Source organism: Chrysemys picta, unplaced genomic scaffold (assembly GCF_011386835.1).
Source record: "Chrysemys picta bellii isolate R12L10 unplaced genomic scaffold, ASM1138683v2 scaf1425, whole genome shotgun sequence".
Classification (NCBI taxonomy): domain Eukaryota; kingdom Metazoa; phylum Chordata; order Testudines; family Emydidae; genus Chrysemys; species Chrysemys picta.
The window spans coordinates 1-16,000 of NW_027054131.1; the positions used below are offsets into that span (position 1 = coordinate 1).

A 16,000-nucleotide genomic window follows, 5' to 3' on the forward strand; every position below is an offset into this window, starting at 1 on the left:
TGAGGTGGATGAGGCTTTCTTCAGGCAACTACCAGAAGGTACTAGATCACAGGCCCTGGTTCTCATGTGGGACTTCAGTCACCCCGATATCTGCTGGGAGAGCAATACAGCAGTGCACAGACAATCCAGGAAGTTTTGGAAAGTGTAGGGGACAATTTCCTGATGCAAGTGCTGGAGGAACCGATTAGGGGCAGAGCTCTTCTTGACCTGCTGCTCACAAACAGGGAAGAATTAGTAGGAGAAGCAAAAGTAGCTGGGAACCTGGGAGCAGTGACTATGAGATGGTCGAGTTCAGGATCCTGACACAAGGAAGAAAGGAGAGCAGGAGAATACAGACCCTGAACTTCAGAAAAGCAGACTTTGACTCCTTCAGGGAACTAATCGGCAAGGTCCCCTGGGAGACTAACATGAAGGGGAAAGAAATCCAGGAGAGCTGGCTATATTTTAAAGAATCCTTATTGAGGTTGCAGGAGCAAACCATCCCGATGTGCAGAAAGAATAGCAAAAATGGCAGGCGACCAACTTGGCTTAACAGTGAAATCCTTGCTGATCTTAAACACAAAAAAGAAGCTTACAAGAAGTGGAAGATTGGACAAATGACCAGGGAGGAGTATAAAAATATTGCTCAGGCATGCAGGAGTGAAATCAGGAAGGCCAAATCACACTTGGAGTTGCAGATAGCAAGGGATGTTAAGAGTAACAAGAAGGGTTTTTTACAGCTATGTTAGCAACAAGAAAAAGGTCAAGGCAAGTGTGGGCCCCTTACTGAATGGGGAGGCAACCTAGTGACAGAGGATGTGGAAAAAGCTAATGTACTCAATGCTTTTTTTGCCTCTGTTTTCACGAACAAGGTCAGCTCCCAGACTACTGCACCAGGCAGCACGGTATGGGGAGGAGGTGATCAGCCCTCTGTGGAGAAAGAAGTGGTTCAGGACTATTTATAAAAGCTGGACAAGCACAAGTCCATGGGGCCGGATGCACCGCATCCGAGGATGTTAAATGAGTTGGCTGATGTGATTGCAGAGCCATTGGCCATGATCTTTGAAAAATCATGGCAATCAGGGGAGGTCCCGGATGATTGGAAAAAAGCTAATGTAGTGCCCATCTTTAAAAAAGGGAAGAAGGAAGATCCGGGGAACTACACGCCAATCAGCCTCACCTCAGTCCCTGGAAAAATCATGGAGCAGGTCCCTCAAGGAGTCAATTCTGAAGCACTTGGAGGAGAGGAAAGTGATCAGGAACAGTAGCATGGATTCGCCAAGGGCAAGTCATGCCTAACTAACCTAATTGCCTTCTATGATGAGTTAACTGGCTCTGTGGATGAGGGGAAAGCAATGGACATGTTATTCTTTGACTTTAGCAAAGCTTTTCATACAGTCTCCCACAGTATTCTTGTCAGCAAGTTAAAGAAGTATGGGCTGGATGAATGGACTGTAAGGTGAATAGAAAGCTGGCTAGATCATCGGGCTCAACAGTGATCAATGGCTCCATGTCTGGTTAGCGGCCAGTATCAAGCGGAGTGCCCCAAGGGTCGGTCCTGGGGCTGGTTTTTTTCAACATCTTCATTAATGATCTGGAGGATGGCATGGATTGCACCCTCAGCAAGTTTGCAGATGACACTAAACTGGGAGGAGTGGTAGATACGCTGGAGGTAGGAATAGGATACAGAGGGACCTTGACAAATTAGAGGATTGGGCCAAAGGAAATCTGATGAGGTTCAGCAAAGACAAGTGCAGAGTCCTGCACTTAGGACGGAAGAATCCCATGCACTGCTACAGACTAGGGACCGATTTCCTACGCAGCAGTTCTGGGAAAAGAACCTAGGGGTTACAGTGGATGAGAAACTGGATATGAGTCAACAGTGTGCCCTTGTTAGCTTTTTTTGGCAACATCCTTTTGGGTTGTATAAGTAGGAGCATTGCCAGCAGATCGTGGGACATGATCATTCCCCTCTATTCGGCATTGGTGAGGCCTCATCTGGAGTACTGTGTCCATTTTGGGGCCCCACATTACAAGAAGAATGTGGAAAAATTGGACAGAGTCCAACGGAGGCCAACAAAAATGATAAGGGGGCTGGAGTACATGACTTATGAGGAGAGGCTAAGGGAACTGGGCTTATTTAGTCTGCAGAAGAGAAGAATGGGGGGGGATTTGATAGCTGCTTTCAACTACCTGAAAGGGGGTTCCAAAGAGGATGGATCTAGACTGTTCTCAGTGGTAGCAGATGACCAAACAAGGAGTAATGGTCCCAAGTTGCAGTGGGGGTGGTCTCGTTTGGATATTAGGAAAAACTTTTTCACTAGTAGGGTGGTAAAGCACTGGAATGGGTTACCTGGGGAGCTGGTGGAATCTCCATCATTAGAAGGTTTTTAAGGCCCTTCTTGACAAATCCCTGGCTGGGATGATTTAGTTGGTGTTGGTCCTTCTTTGAGCAGGGCATTGGACTAGATGACCTCCCAGGTCTCCTCAGACCCTAATCTTCTATGATTCTATGATCTTACAAAACTGGGTGACTGGGCAATAAAATGGTAGGTGAAATTCCGTGTCGATAAATGCGAAGTAATGCACAGTTGAAAACATAATCCCAGTTTATACATATAAAGTGGTGGGATCTAAATTAGCTGTTACCACTCGAGAGATCTTGGAGTCATTGTGGATAGTTCTCTGAAAACATGCATTCAATGTGGAGTTTCAGAGGGATAGCCATGTTAGTTTGTTTCTGCAAAAACAAAGGGGAGTCCCATGGCACCTTAAAGACTAACAAATTTATTTGGGCATAAGTTTTCGTGGGCTGGAACCCACTTTGTCAGATGCATACACGAAAGCTTAGTCTTTAAGGTACCACAGGACTCCTCGTTTTTTCAGTGCGCAGTGGCAATCAAACAAGCTAACAGAATGTTGAGAATCATTAGGAAAGTGACTGATAGTAAGACAGAAAATATCATATTGCCTCTATATAAATCCATGGTATGCCCACATCTTGACTATTGCATGCAGATATAGTCATTCCATCAGAAAAAAGAAATATTGGAAAAAGTACAGAAAAGGGGAACAAAAATGATTAGGGGTATGGAATGGCTGCTACATGAGGAGAGATTAATAAGACTGGAACTTTTCACCTTGGAAAAGAGATGACGGGGGGGGGATATAATGAAAGTCTATTTTTCCACAGAGGTTGCGGAAGTCATGGGATCTGAGACTTCCAGCAAACTCCATGACTTCAGAACACGGCGGCCGGAAGCTGTGCGGTCCCCCTGCCACCTGTAGCAGCCGGGAGTGGTGGGGCGGCCTCCGTGGGTTGTTGGGGAACCAACCGCTCCCAGTTGCTGTGGGTGGCAGGGGGACCCGGAGCTCTGAGTGGGCTGCAGTTGCCTAGCCCGTGGGTGGTGTGTGGGTCACGCAGCTGAGCTCCCCATTTTGCCATGGATATTTTTAGTAAAAGTCACGGATGGGTCACGGGCTTCCGTGAGCTTTTCTTCGTTGCCAAGGACCTGTCCAGGTCTTATACTGCAAATATCCATGACAAAATCATAGTCTTAATCAAGACTGGTATGGAGAAAGTGAATACCGAAGTGTTATTTACCCCTTCACATAACACAAGAACTAGGGGTCACCCAAATAAATTAATAGGCAGCAGGTCTAAAACAAACAAAAGGAAGTATTTCTTCACACAACACAGTCAACCAGTGGAACTCCTTTCCAGAGGACGTTGTGAAGGTCAAGACTATAACACGATTCAAAAAAGATCTAGCTAAGTTTATGGAGGATAGGTCCACCAATGGCTATTGGTCAGGATGGGCAGGGATGCTGTCCCTAGCCTCTGTTTGCCAGAATCTGGGAACGGGCGACAGGGGATGGATCACTTGATGATTCCCTGTTCTGTTCATTCCCTCTGGGGCACCAGGCATTGGCCACTGTCAGAAGACAGGAGACTGGGCTAGATGCGCCTTTGGTCTGACCCAGTCTGGCCGATCTTATGTTCTGAATAAATTACAGTAAATTCTGTGCACAGCCGGTGTCCTGGCTCCCACCTGTAGCTTGGACACATTCCCCTGCCCACCTTGCCTTCCCCAGCTTCAGCTCCTGCATCTCCCCTCCCCCAGTCCTCCTGCCCCACCCTCTCCCATAACACCCCCTTCCTTTTTCCCCACACCGCACTCCAGCCCTGCCCCTCCTCCTGGGCCACCTCTCCTGCCTCACACTCCCCTGTACCCCCAGTACACTGTCCCCATATGCTCCCGTACTCCTCACATGCTCCAGCCCCCCTGTACCTCCCTACCCCTTCCTCTCCTCACTCCCCCTCCAGCCCTGCCTCCCTTTCTCCTTCTACCCCACCGTCTCTTTCTCCCCGGTCAGGCCATTCTGTGAGCCCTTCCCCAGATCTCCCTCCCACAGGAGCCCTCCTGAGGGATGGCACTGCCTCTCGCATATTGCCAGGGGCTCCTGGCAGGGTCTGGTTCGGTCTGACTCTCCCCTCCCCCAATCTCCCCCCTCAGGCCTGCACTCCAGGCGCATTTTGGACACTGTGGTGTCAGAGCCTGCCCCGGGGCTGCCCTGGTACAGCCGTGTTGTGTATGTGGACGATCAGCTCACCTATGTCTACACCAGTGGGACGAAGAGGGCGGAGCCCTACACACTGTGGATGGCGCAGAACGAGGGTTCGGAGTTCTGGGACGAGGTGACCTGGTGGGGACAGCGCTTCCAGAAATGGTACAATGCGAGTCTGAACACCCTGAGTCAGCTCTACAACCGGACCGAGGGTGAGTGAAGGACACAACATGACCTAGGGATGCAGGGAAATGGGGTGGGGGTTGGGAGTGTGGTTGTAAACAGGGTGAAGGGACACCGGGATGTGTGTTGGGGATGGGGGGAGGGGACAGAGTCCGAAGGCGCATTTTCTCGCTGGAGTCAGTGTGAATGTGGGGGACAAAGGGATATGGGATGGGGGGAGGGGCTGCAGGATGGAGGGTCCATGCGAAAGAGATTTTTTGACACCCTCCAAAGTGGGACTCTCAGATTGTCCCCTCCCCAAACAGCCCAGACTTCTGCTACCAGTCCCACTTGCAGCTGCCTCTGCTGCCCTTCGGGGGGGCCCCCTCCCACCCCCGCCATTTCCCAGACATATATTTCCCAGACAGAGTGGCAGAGGTGCAAAAGCCAGAAGTTCCCAGCAGACCCGGCTAGTCCGACCTCCTGGTGACACAGGCCAGAGAATCGCACCCAGCGATTTCTGGACAGGGGGGTTTGTTCCTCCTGGCTACAACAGTGACTCTGTCAGACCCTAAAGCTAGAACAGGGTTCTGAGACGTCTTGTCTCAATTCCCAGATATCGAGTGATGGGGAGCCCCAATATCGACAGCCCCAAGTGTTCAGACATCACGAGTCAGACCCCCAAAATCCTGAGTTTGGCTTAAGCGTTGTAAGTATTTTGGGAATAATACTGGAGCTTATTTTTATTTGCCCTCTGGTTTGAGACCTTAGGGGACACATTTCTGGGGTTTTCCCTGCTGCTAGAAGGACTAGAAGTTACTGCTGTAAGAAAAGAGAGCTGAGACTTTCCCCTAATCCCATGAGTCCAGGAACTGGGGATTTATTAAAACCACCCACTATCATGAAACGCACAGTAAAGTCACAAGAGCAGGCAGTGGTGCATTCACCCCAGCCCTGGGGAGAAGCTGCTCACCAGTGAGCCTCCTTCATTGTTCACTTTGTCTTATTTCCAGAGTGAGTTTATCTCAGGTCAGACTCTGCAGAGTGTCATCAACTTGGGCTGGAGAGTTAGTGAGAAAACCAGCCCCTGCAACGTGCAGATTTCAGAGTAGCAGCCGTGTTAGTCTGTATCCGCAAAAAGAACAGGAGTACTTGTGGCACCTTAGAGACTAACAAATTTATTAGAGCATAAACTTTCGTGGACTACAGCTAAATATGTTAGTCTCTAAGGTGCCACAAGTACTCCTGTTCTTTTTGCAACGTGCAGAGACTCCCGGGCTGCCTTACTCCTGGCAGCACAAACCCAGCACGGAGCCCCCGGGGTCAGGCAGGTTCCCCTGCGCACTATCAATAGACGTGTACAGAGCCGTTCTTCCTGCTCAGTCCCTGATGTGGGGGGCTGTAGTCACCTGGCCAGGCCCCCGATTGTGCTGTCTCACTTAGCACGGGAATGATCCATAAGCGTTCAGTGCCTGGCGCTGCTGAACTGTCCCTGGCAGGTGACGGTCTCTCTGACGTAATTGCTCCTCCCTTCCTAAGAGGGGACTCGCGAGTGACAATCCCTGTTTTCCCCGTGTCAGTGGTACTGGCCTGTCACATTGGTGCTCACCCAGGAGTGTCCCCAGCCCCTTGTTGTAGCACCTCCAATCCCTCCTGGCTCCCAGCACTGACAGCAGCAATGAGAACTAATTCCTGTCCTGCCCTGGACACCTGGGTTTCTGGTGGCCCTGCCCCAGGACTAAGCGACAGCGTGGAGGGTTGCCAAGTGTCTGCCCCCCAGCCCGCCCCCTCTGTAGCTAGTTTAACCCTCTCCTGACTAATCTCACCCATTGGTCCCCTGCTGCTGAGCCTGTCCAGCCTGATCTGTTCACACGGACACCAGCCTCCCCAGTGCTGAGAGAGGGGCTCCGCTTGCCTGCGCTGGGGAGCTGCTGTTCTGTTCCCACTGCCCCCTCCCCAAACCACTGTCCCTCCTGCCCTCCTCCCCCCATTTACCCCTCTTCCTCCCCCCCATCCTGGGGCTGCCAGATCGCCAGAGACTGTCCTGAGTCCTGCATCTTGACCACCAAGTGTTCTCTCTAGCTGTGTCTGCCCCCAACACGCACATGGGGGAATTCGGGGTCTGGTCCCTCTGAGACCTCATCGGTGCCCTGTCACGGAGTGTGGGGGAACTCAGGGCCCTGCACCCCCGGCTTCCTGCGATTCATCATGACTCTTAGTCAGCCAGTAAAGCAGAAGGTTTATTTAGATGACAGGGACACAGTCCAAGACAGGTCTTGCAGGCACAGACCACAGGATACCCCTCAGTTAGGTCCATCTTGGGGTCCTCGGGCACCCCAGCCCCCTTGGGAGGTCAGAGCCCTCTCTGCTTCCCAGCCACCTCACCAGCCAGCTTCCGAGACTCTCCTTCAGCGACCCCTCCCACAGCCTTTGTTCAGTTTCCCAGGCAAAGGTCTCACCTGGCCTCTAACCCCTTCCTGGGTTCTCATGTTACATGCTCAGGTATTCTCCGTTGGTCAGTCTCCCATCCCCCCATTGCAGACTATCCTAGCCACACTCCCCTGTCAGCATTCACAGACCACATTAAGAACAGTCCCAGTTCGTCACATGCCCCACCCTGCTTATCCCTGTGGAGTGCAGCATGGAGGAGAAGAGGGGTGGGTGGGGAGGGCTGACCCACCCCACTCCTCTCGGGCACCTGGCTTGGGATCTCTGCGTGTCTGTGACCAGCCGCCCTGCATCTCTTCAGATTCTCAGTGGTTCTCTCGTTACTCCATCCCTTTTCACCTCAGTTGTTTTCTCACTTTTTGACTTTAGTTGATTGGTATAAATCAGCAGTGTCCAATAGAAATTCGATGCTAGCCACACTTGTGGTTTTGAATTTTTCTTATTAGCCACATTACAAAAAAGCCACATGCATTAGCCACAATTCAATAGCCTATTAGCCACCTGTGGCTAGTGGCGAACATATTGGACACCACTGATATAAATAGTTAGTTGGACTCTTCTAGCAGAGTTTCTTCTGCTCCTGAAACTGGGCATGTCTCGGTCTCCGGGCTTCAGACCCGGTGCCTCCTGTGGCAAGCCCATGCCTTTGAGCGACCTGCACTCCAGCTGTCTAAAGTGCTTGGATGAGACTCCTATTGCGGATCGCTGTCAGCTCTTCCACCAGTTCAGTCCACATCTGAAAAAGGACAGGGAGGCCAGGCTGAAGTTGTGACGGGTTTGGTCACAGAGACTCCCCTTGAGACTGTCACTCCATGTCCTGGGATACCACTGAGAAAAACCCTCCTACCCGAACAGGTTTCCCTCCACTCCCGTCTTGCTGAGTTAGACACACCAGTCACCTCCAGCACAGACACAGAGGTTGGGCCACAGAAACAGATTCACTCAGCCCAGGGGCTTCTCAGTTAACAGGGACTTTCCCAGCACCCAGTATTCAACCTTTTTGGGAGCCCAAACCCCAAATAAATCCCTTTTACTCTGTATAAAGCTTATACAGGATAAATTCATAAATTGTCCACCCTCTATAACACTGATCGAGAGATATGCACAACTGTTTGCTCCCCCAGGTATTAATCACTTACTCTGGGTTTATTAATAAACAAAAGTGATTTTATTAAGTATAGAAAATAGGATTTAAGTGATTTCAAGTAATAGACAGAACAAAGTAAGTAACAGAGCAAATTGAAACAAAACACTCAAGTCTAAGCCTAATACATTAAGAAACTGATTACAGGAAATATATCATCCTCAAAGATGTTCCAATAAGTTTACTTCACAGACTGGACTCTTTCCTAGTCTGGGCCCAATCCTTTCCCCGGTACAGTCTTTGTTAGATCCAGCAGACATCTCATTTGATAAGCAGGGGTTTTCTCATGACTGGCACCCCCTTTTATAACCTTGGCACAAGGTGGGAATCTTTTCTCTTTCTGGGTCCCTGCCCCTCTTGCTAAATGGAAAAGTACCAGATTTAAGATGGATTTCACTACCAGGTGACATGGTCAAGTCTCCATTCCTCCTTGGTTGGCCCCTATGTACACAGGAAGGCTTTCAGGTAAATAAATCATTCACCATCAATTGCCCTAATCAATGGGAGCCATCAAGTTCCCAATGCCCCATTGACGGCCCTCACCTGGTGTGACTACAACAGTGATACAAGTTTCATATTTCCCCAATTCCAGACATAGAAATAATACATGAAAACAAATAGGATGAACACACTCAGTAGATTACAAGCTTTCTAATGACATCATACAAGAGACGTTTTGCATAAAGCATATTCCAGTTACATCATATTCACATTCATAATCATATTTCCATAAAGTATGTGGAGTGCAACGTCCTTAATCCTGAGTGCCAAAGTGGGTCTCTGACCCATTCTAGACCTGCAACATCTCAAAGACTGAAGTTGTGCATTGTCTCCATCATTCCTTCCCTGGATGTAGGGGACTGGGACGCCACCCTCGATTTGAAAGATGCCTATTTCCACACCTCTACTTTCCGAGGCCACAGAAGGTTTCTTGGGATCGTTGTGAACCAGACTCATTGCCAGTTTACCATCCTCCCGTTCAGCCTGTCAGCAGCCTAATGGGTCTTTATGAAATGCTGGTAATAGTGGCAGCCTTCCTGAGAAGGTGAGGGGTGCATGTGTATCTGTACCTCAGTGACTGGCTGGTCAATGACCAGTCCAATCCCAGGTGAAAGCCAGCATCCACCTCGTCCAAACAACCTTTCGAGCACTGGGCCTGCTGATAAACGAGCAGAAGCCAACACTCCTCCCGGCTCAGAGGATAGTGTTTATCGGAGCGTTGCTCAATTCTACCCAGGCCAGGGCCTTCCTCCCAGGAGCCCACTTCCAGTTAGTGTTGTCACAGGTCAAGGCCCACTCAGGCTGTTGGGTCGCATGGTCGCGTGCCTATACAAGGTGTGGTATGCGAGGTTGCACCTCAGACCCCTACAGGCTTGGCTGGCCTCAGTGTACCGGCCAAACAGCCATCATTTGGACTCGGTGCTCACAGTGCCTGCCCATCTTTGGCACCTCACGACACAAGGTCAGTGGTCCCGGCAGCAACTCTTGCTATGGATAAACGTCAGAGAGCTCAGAGTGGTTGGCCTAGCATGTCAGGTGTTGTTACCCACCATTGCAAGCAAGGTGGTGCAAGTTCTTACAGACAATATGGCAGCCATGTTTTACATCAACAGGCAGAGAGCAGCCCGCTCTTCTCCCCACTGTGTCAGGAGGCCATTTGCTTGTGGGAGTTCTTCATAAAGCACTCAATCCACCTCAAAGCTTCTCCCCTTTCGGGAGCCCAGAACAAGCTGGCAACTCAGATCTTCTCACCATGAATGGTCCCTATGCCCCAACATAGCAAGGACCATTTTCCAGTGGTGGGTACTCCCCTCGTAGACCTGTTCATGACCAGATAGAACAGGAAATGTCAGCCGTTCTGCTGTCTGCGTGACTGCAACCCGGGCTCACTCACAGATGTCGTCTTACTCCCTTGGAGAAATCACCTGTTCTGCGCCTTTCCCCTCTCCCCCCAATTCCTTTTGTGCACAAGATCTTGCTGAAGATCAAGAGCGAAGATTATTCTCATAGCCTCAACCTGGCCACATCAGCACTAGTTTGGCTTATTTCTAGACCTGTCAGTAGCAACTCCAATGCCGCTCCCTCCCCTTCTGGACCTGGTCTCGCAAGATCGCGGCCAAATGCTCCATCTGCCTGACGGGTCCATGTTTAAACCTGCAGAACTGGCCTGTTCGGAGCAGGTCTGCTAGGTTTTGCTAGGCAGTAGGAATCCAATTACCAGAGCTACTTACCTTGCCAAGTGGAAGCGTTTCTCCATTTGGTCTACCCTGCAAGGCCTCTCACCGGGGTGCCAGAATCTCCCTATGAGTGTGGGGGGCTACCGGTGCTGAAACTGTGACTCCACCCCTTCCCCTTCCCCCCGCTTCACTTCTTCTCAGGCTCTGCCCACTCCTCCCCTTCCCCTCCCCCCGCTCTCACCTGCTGCTAAAGTGGCAGGGCCATGGCCCCTTGGTCCCCCTGTTCCGGTCCCCTGCCTCCTCACCCACTGAGTCATCTTTCAGATGAAGCAGATACTCCAGAACCGTCTGGGAACAGCCAGGTCTAGCGATTTCATCCGTTAAGGTACACCTAGGAGTGATCTCTGCATTCTACCCCTGCTGGGTGGTCAGTCAGGTTTTTCACATGAAATGTCCATTCCCTTCCTCGAGGGCTTTGAAAGGCTGTACCCACAAATCTGGGAACCCATCTGTGATAAATGAGTGGGGGTAGCACCCCAACCATTCAGTAGCTATAGAATCCTCCTTAGCAGCGGTACCCTAACTGCCTTCCCTGTAAAGAGTTAAGAAGTAAGCTTAAAATGAGTTGGCACCTGACCAGGGGAACCAGTAAGGAAGCTGTACCCTCTCAAAGTGGGGAAAAGTGCTGGGTGTGTGGGTCTTTTGTTCTCTTTGCTGCAGAGGGAGAGGGCAGTACTTATGCCGTAAAAAGCTCTGGGCCAGGTATGAAAAATCATCAGGATCATACCTAGAAACTACTCATTTGGAACCACCGATATGGAAGTTGTCAGGGTTCCCTCCCCACTCTAAACTCTAGGGTAAAGACGTGGGGACCCGCATGAAGAGCTCCTAAGCTTTTTCTACCAGCTTAGGTTAAAACCCCCAAGGTACAAAATTCCCTGCACCCTGATAAATGCTTCTCTCACTGCCACCATCAAGTGTTTTAAACAGGAATCCTGGAAAGGAACCACTTGAAGTTCCCCTTCCCCCCCAAAATACCCTCTCAAGCCCGTACACCCCCTTTCCTGGGAAGCTTGAGAATAATCTCCTAACCAATTGGTTACACAGTGATCTAAAAACCCACTCCCGGGGTTTTAAAACCATAGAAAACAGTCAGGTTCTTAAAAGAAGGATTTTATTAAAACAAAGAAGGTAAAATCATCTCTGTAAAATCAGGATGGTAACTATTTTACAGGGTACTCAATTTCCAAACTCAGAGGGATTCCCCCTCAGGACAAAACCTTAAAGTTACAGAAAAAACAGGAATAACCCCCCCCCCTCTAACACAGGGAAAGCTCACCAAGCAAAACAAACAGAAACCTACTCGCAATGCTGACTAAACTTACTTTAGAAAAGTGAGGTTTGGTGAGAAGATGACTGGTTGAGGAGATTGATTTTCTGCAGGTACTTCTTGTCTCCCAAGATCACTCTGACTGAGACAAAGAGCCACACACAAAGTCTTCCCCCATCCCAAGATTTGAAAGTATCTTGTCCCCTTATTGGTCAGATGCCAGCCAGGTCAGATGTCAGTCTGGTTACCTGAATTTCTTAACCCTTTACTGGTAAGAGGATTTTATAGCACTGCATCAGACCCTCTCCCCCGTCCCTTTATATTTATGACAGAAGTAGAACAAGAAATATTCAGGTAGACACGATTAGGCTGATCTCTTTTTATGGCTTGTGGATTCCTGTGTGCTAACCCCACGTGCTTTTGTTTTGTTGTAACCTTTAAACTGGATCCCAAGAACGCTACTCTTGGTGATTAATCCTTGCAGTTGCTCTTTTAAGATCTAGCAATAACCTAAGTTTTCCAAGGGTGTTTTTCTTTTTTTTTAAATAAAATTTCCTTTTTGTAAGAACATGACTGGATTTCTGTGTCTTATGAGGTAAAGAGGTTGTGCATATATTAATCAGCTAATACAACCGCTGGGTTCTCCTTTTCTTTTGTTTCCTTTCTTGGCTTTCCCGAAGAAGGGGTGGAAAAGCCGAGGGGCCCCAGAAAAACTTCCCAAGAGAGTTCTTCTGGATTGGCAAAAGGCAGATTTTCACTTGGGTGGTGGCAGCATTACCAGGCTGGAGTGGCCAGTATTAATTTTTCGAGTCCTTGCAGGCTCCCACCTTCTGCACTCGAAATGCCAGAGTGGGGAATCAGCCTTGACAACATCCCCCTGAGAGACTTAAACCTGGTCATGTCAGAGCTCACGGGGCCTCCCTTTGAGCCTCTAGCATTGTGCCCTCTGTTGGACCTTTCCTAGAAGGTCGCCTTTCTGGTAGCAATTACCTCAGTCAGGAGGGGCTCGGAGATTAGAGCTCTTATGTCAAAACCTCCATATACAGTGTTCTTTAACGACAAGGCAGTGGCGTAGCCAGGTTAAGAGCACGGGGAGCGGAGCTAAAAAAAGGCACCGGGAGCAAAAAGTGTCGGGAGAAAAAAAGGCGCTGGGAGCAAAAAAAAATGCTCCACTCCGGCAGCAGCGCAGGAGCAAAAGGCGTCGGAGCACAAAAAAGGCGCAGCTTCTGCTCAGTGGGGGAGCGGCCGCTCCCCCTGCTCCCCCCCACGGCTACGCTACTGCGACAAGGTACAACGTTGCCCCCACCCCGTGTTCCTCCCAAAGGTAATCTTGGAGTTTCATAGTAATCAGGGTATTTTCCTGCCCATTCCCTTCCTCAAGCCGCACAAGAATAGGGAGGAATGACATCTCCACCCTCTGGATGTTAGGCAGGTGTCCTAAGCTGATCCATAAATCCACATCGCTCTGATAGGATGAAAACCCTACCCCTTTTGGCTCAGAGAATTTCATTGTGGATTACATTGTGCATTCACATGTGCTACGAGCAGGCAGGTGTCCCACCACCTGCCTTCCTTGCAGCCCATTCTGTGAGAGCACAAGCTTCCTCAGTGGCGTTCATGGCCCAGGCCTGATCCAGGACATTTGCAGAGCAGCGACCTGGGCGTCAGTACATACTTTTTCTTCCAATTACGCCATTACCCACTCAGTGAGAGATGCCACTGGTTTTGGTTGGGCAGTATTGTAATCCATGTGTCCATGAACTCCGAGCCCACCTCTTACGGTATTGTTTGGGAGTCCCCGAACGTGGAAGGGACATGTGCAAACAGTTGAAGAAGAAAAAATGGTTACTAACCTTTCTGTAGCTGTTGTTACTTTTAATGTTTTCCACAAGTGATTAGTGATTTTTGGGTGTCTGATGTTCAGAGGCTGGGTGCTCCCACTTTCTGATCAGGCCCCTTTAAAGGGTCTCAGTTAGGCACCCAAAATCACTAGTCATTGCTGAAAATCTTGGCATTTACCTCGATGTATCTAATGCAGGGTGAGGGAGGGGTGAAAATATTTGGGACCCTGTGTGAGTTATTTTTGTGCCCCAACATTCTACCCAGTTTGCCAAGCTAGGGGTCTGATCCTTTCCCCACATTTCAGTCTTCCTCGTGATCCCCACACTGTTCTCTGTTCACCACAGCCTCTCTCCCACTCCCCTAAATTCTCCTTCCTGTCCCCATCCCCCTTCCCTCCCCCCCAGTCTCCCTCCCTGCCTACTATCAGCCCAGGGGTGGCTCCATTAACTGAGTCTGCTCTTGGTTGTGTGCGAGATGGGGACCGTTGTTGTGAAGATTAGCCTGGCTGTAGGAAAATGGTGGCTAGCTGAACTAAGGGCCGTCAGTGGCCTGATCTTCACAGGGAATCACCTTGAGACAGTGGCCATGTGAAAAAGAGGCCAAGCATATGAAGTTGGTTCTTTGCCATTCCTAGACTGAGTTGGGGGCACAGAGAAGATGGGGCAGGGAAACAGAGTGACCCTGGGCATTCTGTGAGGTCATTAAACCAGAGCAGAGGTTAGTGTGGGGGACAGACCTGTACCTCCTCCTCACAGGGGAATGGGGGTACTGTCAATGACGGAGGTGGGGGACCAAGTGATCCTGAGGACCCTGCAAAATTAACAACCAGAGCAGAAGAGAGTTGGGTACAGACACCCTGAACTCCCTCTCTTCTCCAGATTGACCCTGACTACGAGAACTGGGGGGATCCTCAGAGAGCAGAAGAGAGCTGGAGGGGATAGATCCCTGCAATATCCGGAGTACTCCCTTTGGGATTGTGCCACCCTGCTCCTCCTGCAGGGAACATACAAGAACAAGCAGCAGTGAGGTATTCCTTGAAGGTTGTGAGCTCTCTGCAGTGGGGGCTCTTTAGTGTACAAGACCCAACAGATGGAGAGGGTGCCCCCTGTGGGTTTGGGTTCCCCCCTGAAAGGAGCTGGGAGGGTGTAGGACCCAACAGCATAAGTGGGAACCCCATTTCTCAGGGGAGGGAGGGCCCAGTAGCAAGAAGAAGAACCACTGGGCTACCTGCAGTGGGCTCTTGGTGAGATTTTCAGAGAGAGACTGCTTCTGACCCTCAGCTGTGTTTCAGGGTTTCACATCATCCAGACGATATATGGCTGTGATCTCCGGGAAGACAACAGCATTCAGGGGTTTTACCAGGATTCATATGACAGACGAGACTTTCTTACCTTCGATAAGGAGACCATGACTTGGGTAGCAGCAGATATTGGGGCTCAGATCACCAAGAGGAGATGGGAGGCTGAAGTAAATGACAACCAGCAGTGGAAACGCTACGTGGAGGGGAATTGTATTTCCTGGCTAAGGAGTGCTCTAGAGTACGGGAAGGAGACTCTACAGAGGAAAGGTAAGGTGAGGGACAAGCCCCACCTAGGGGGACACTACTGGCTACATCTCCATTCCCCAGCCCCAGTTCCAAACTGGAGCAGGTGGGTAGGGGGATATTCAGCGAACCTTGCACCAGGGATAGGTGGGGAAACAACCCCTTCCCCATCAGTTCTGCTGGAAAAAAAGATAAGAAATTGAAAATGTTAAAAGCAGTTCACTGTAGAGAAGCTGCATCTCCAGAGCCACTTGACCAAATGAGCGCAACTTCACATCACAAATTCTACCTCTTCCTCTGATGTGACACAGCCGTTATCAAGGCAATCTGTACTTGTGCATGTTAGAGCACTCTGCTTAATTATGGAAGTGCCACTTCTATGGACACCAGCTTCATTCACCATGTAATTCTTCCCCATTCACTGTCTGTACCATCATATTTCTTGTGTTGCCCCCAGCCCGTGTTCCATCAATGATGGTAGCTTTGTCCTTGTTGCCAAACTTCTCCTACAGTCATTTATGTGCTTCCTTCCATGCCATTCCCTACATGTGGAATTGCCCTCCCCATACTAACCTGGAAGAAGGGTCCCCTTGTCCTTAAAGTTTTCCCCCTCAAGACCTACCTTTGCTGCAACACTTTCATACTTACTTTTCGATTCTTTTATCAATAAGACACCAGATAATCACACTCAAATTTATTACCAAAGCTTTTTAGTTAAAGATTAATCACAAACATAGAAGGGGAAGAGGTTAAATGCTTTAACACTCCAACTCAGGAGGACAGTCTGCTTCAAAATGTTAACTCAC

The 16,000-nt window shown here is 49.8% G+C and overlaps 1 long non-coding RNA gene across 2 annotated transcripts; it reads left to right on the forward strand.

Moving 5' to 3' along the window:
• Nucleotides 1–6: 6 nt before the first annotated feature.
• LOC135979944 (uncharacterized) lies at nucleotides 7–15,921 on the forward strand. 2 transcript variants are annotated; one of them, XR_010597183.1, is made up of 4 exons: nucleotides 7–4,760; nucleotides 5,327–5,419; nucleotides 14,530–14,678; nucleotides 14,943–15,921. It is a non-coding gene; the product is annotated as an uncharacterized LOC135979944 (long non-coding RNA). The 2 variants fall into 2 exon arrangements; XR_010597184.1 differs by lacking the exon at nucleotides 5,327–5,419 and having other exon boundaries at nucleotides 14,943–15,918.
• Nucleotides 15,922–16,000: the final 79 nt, after the last annotated feature.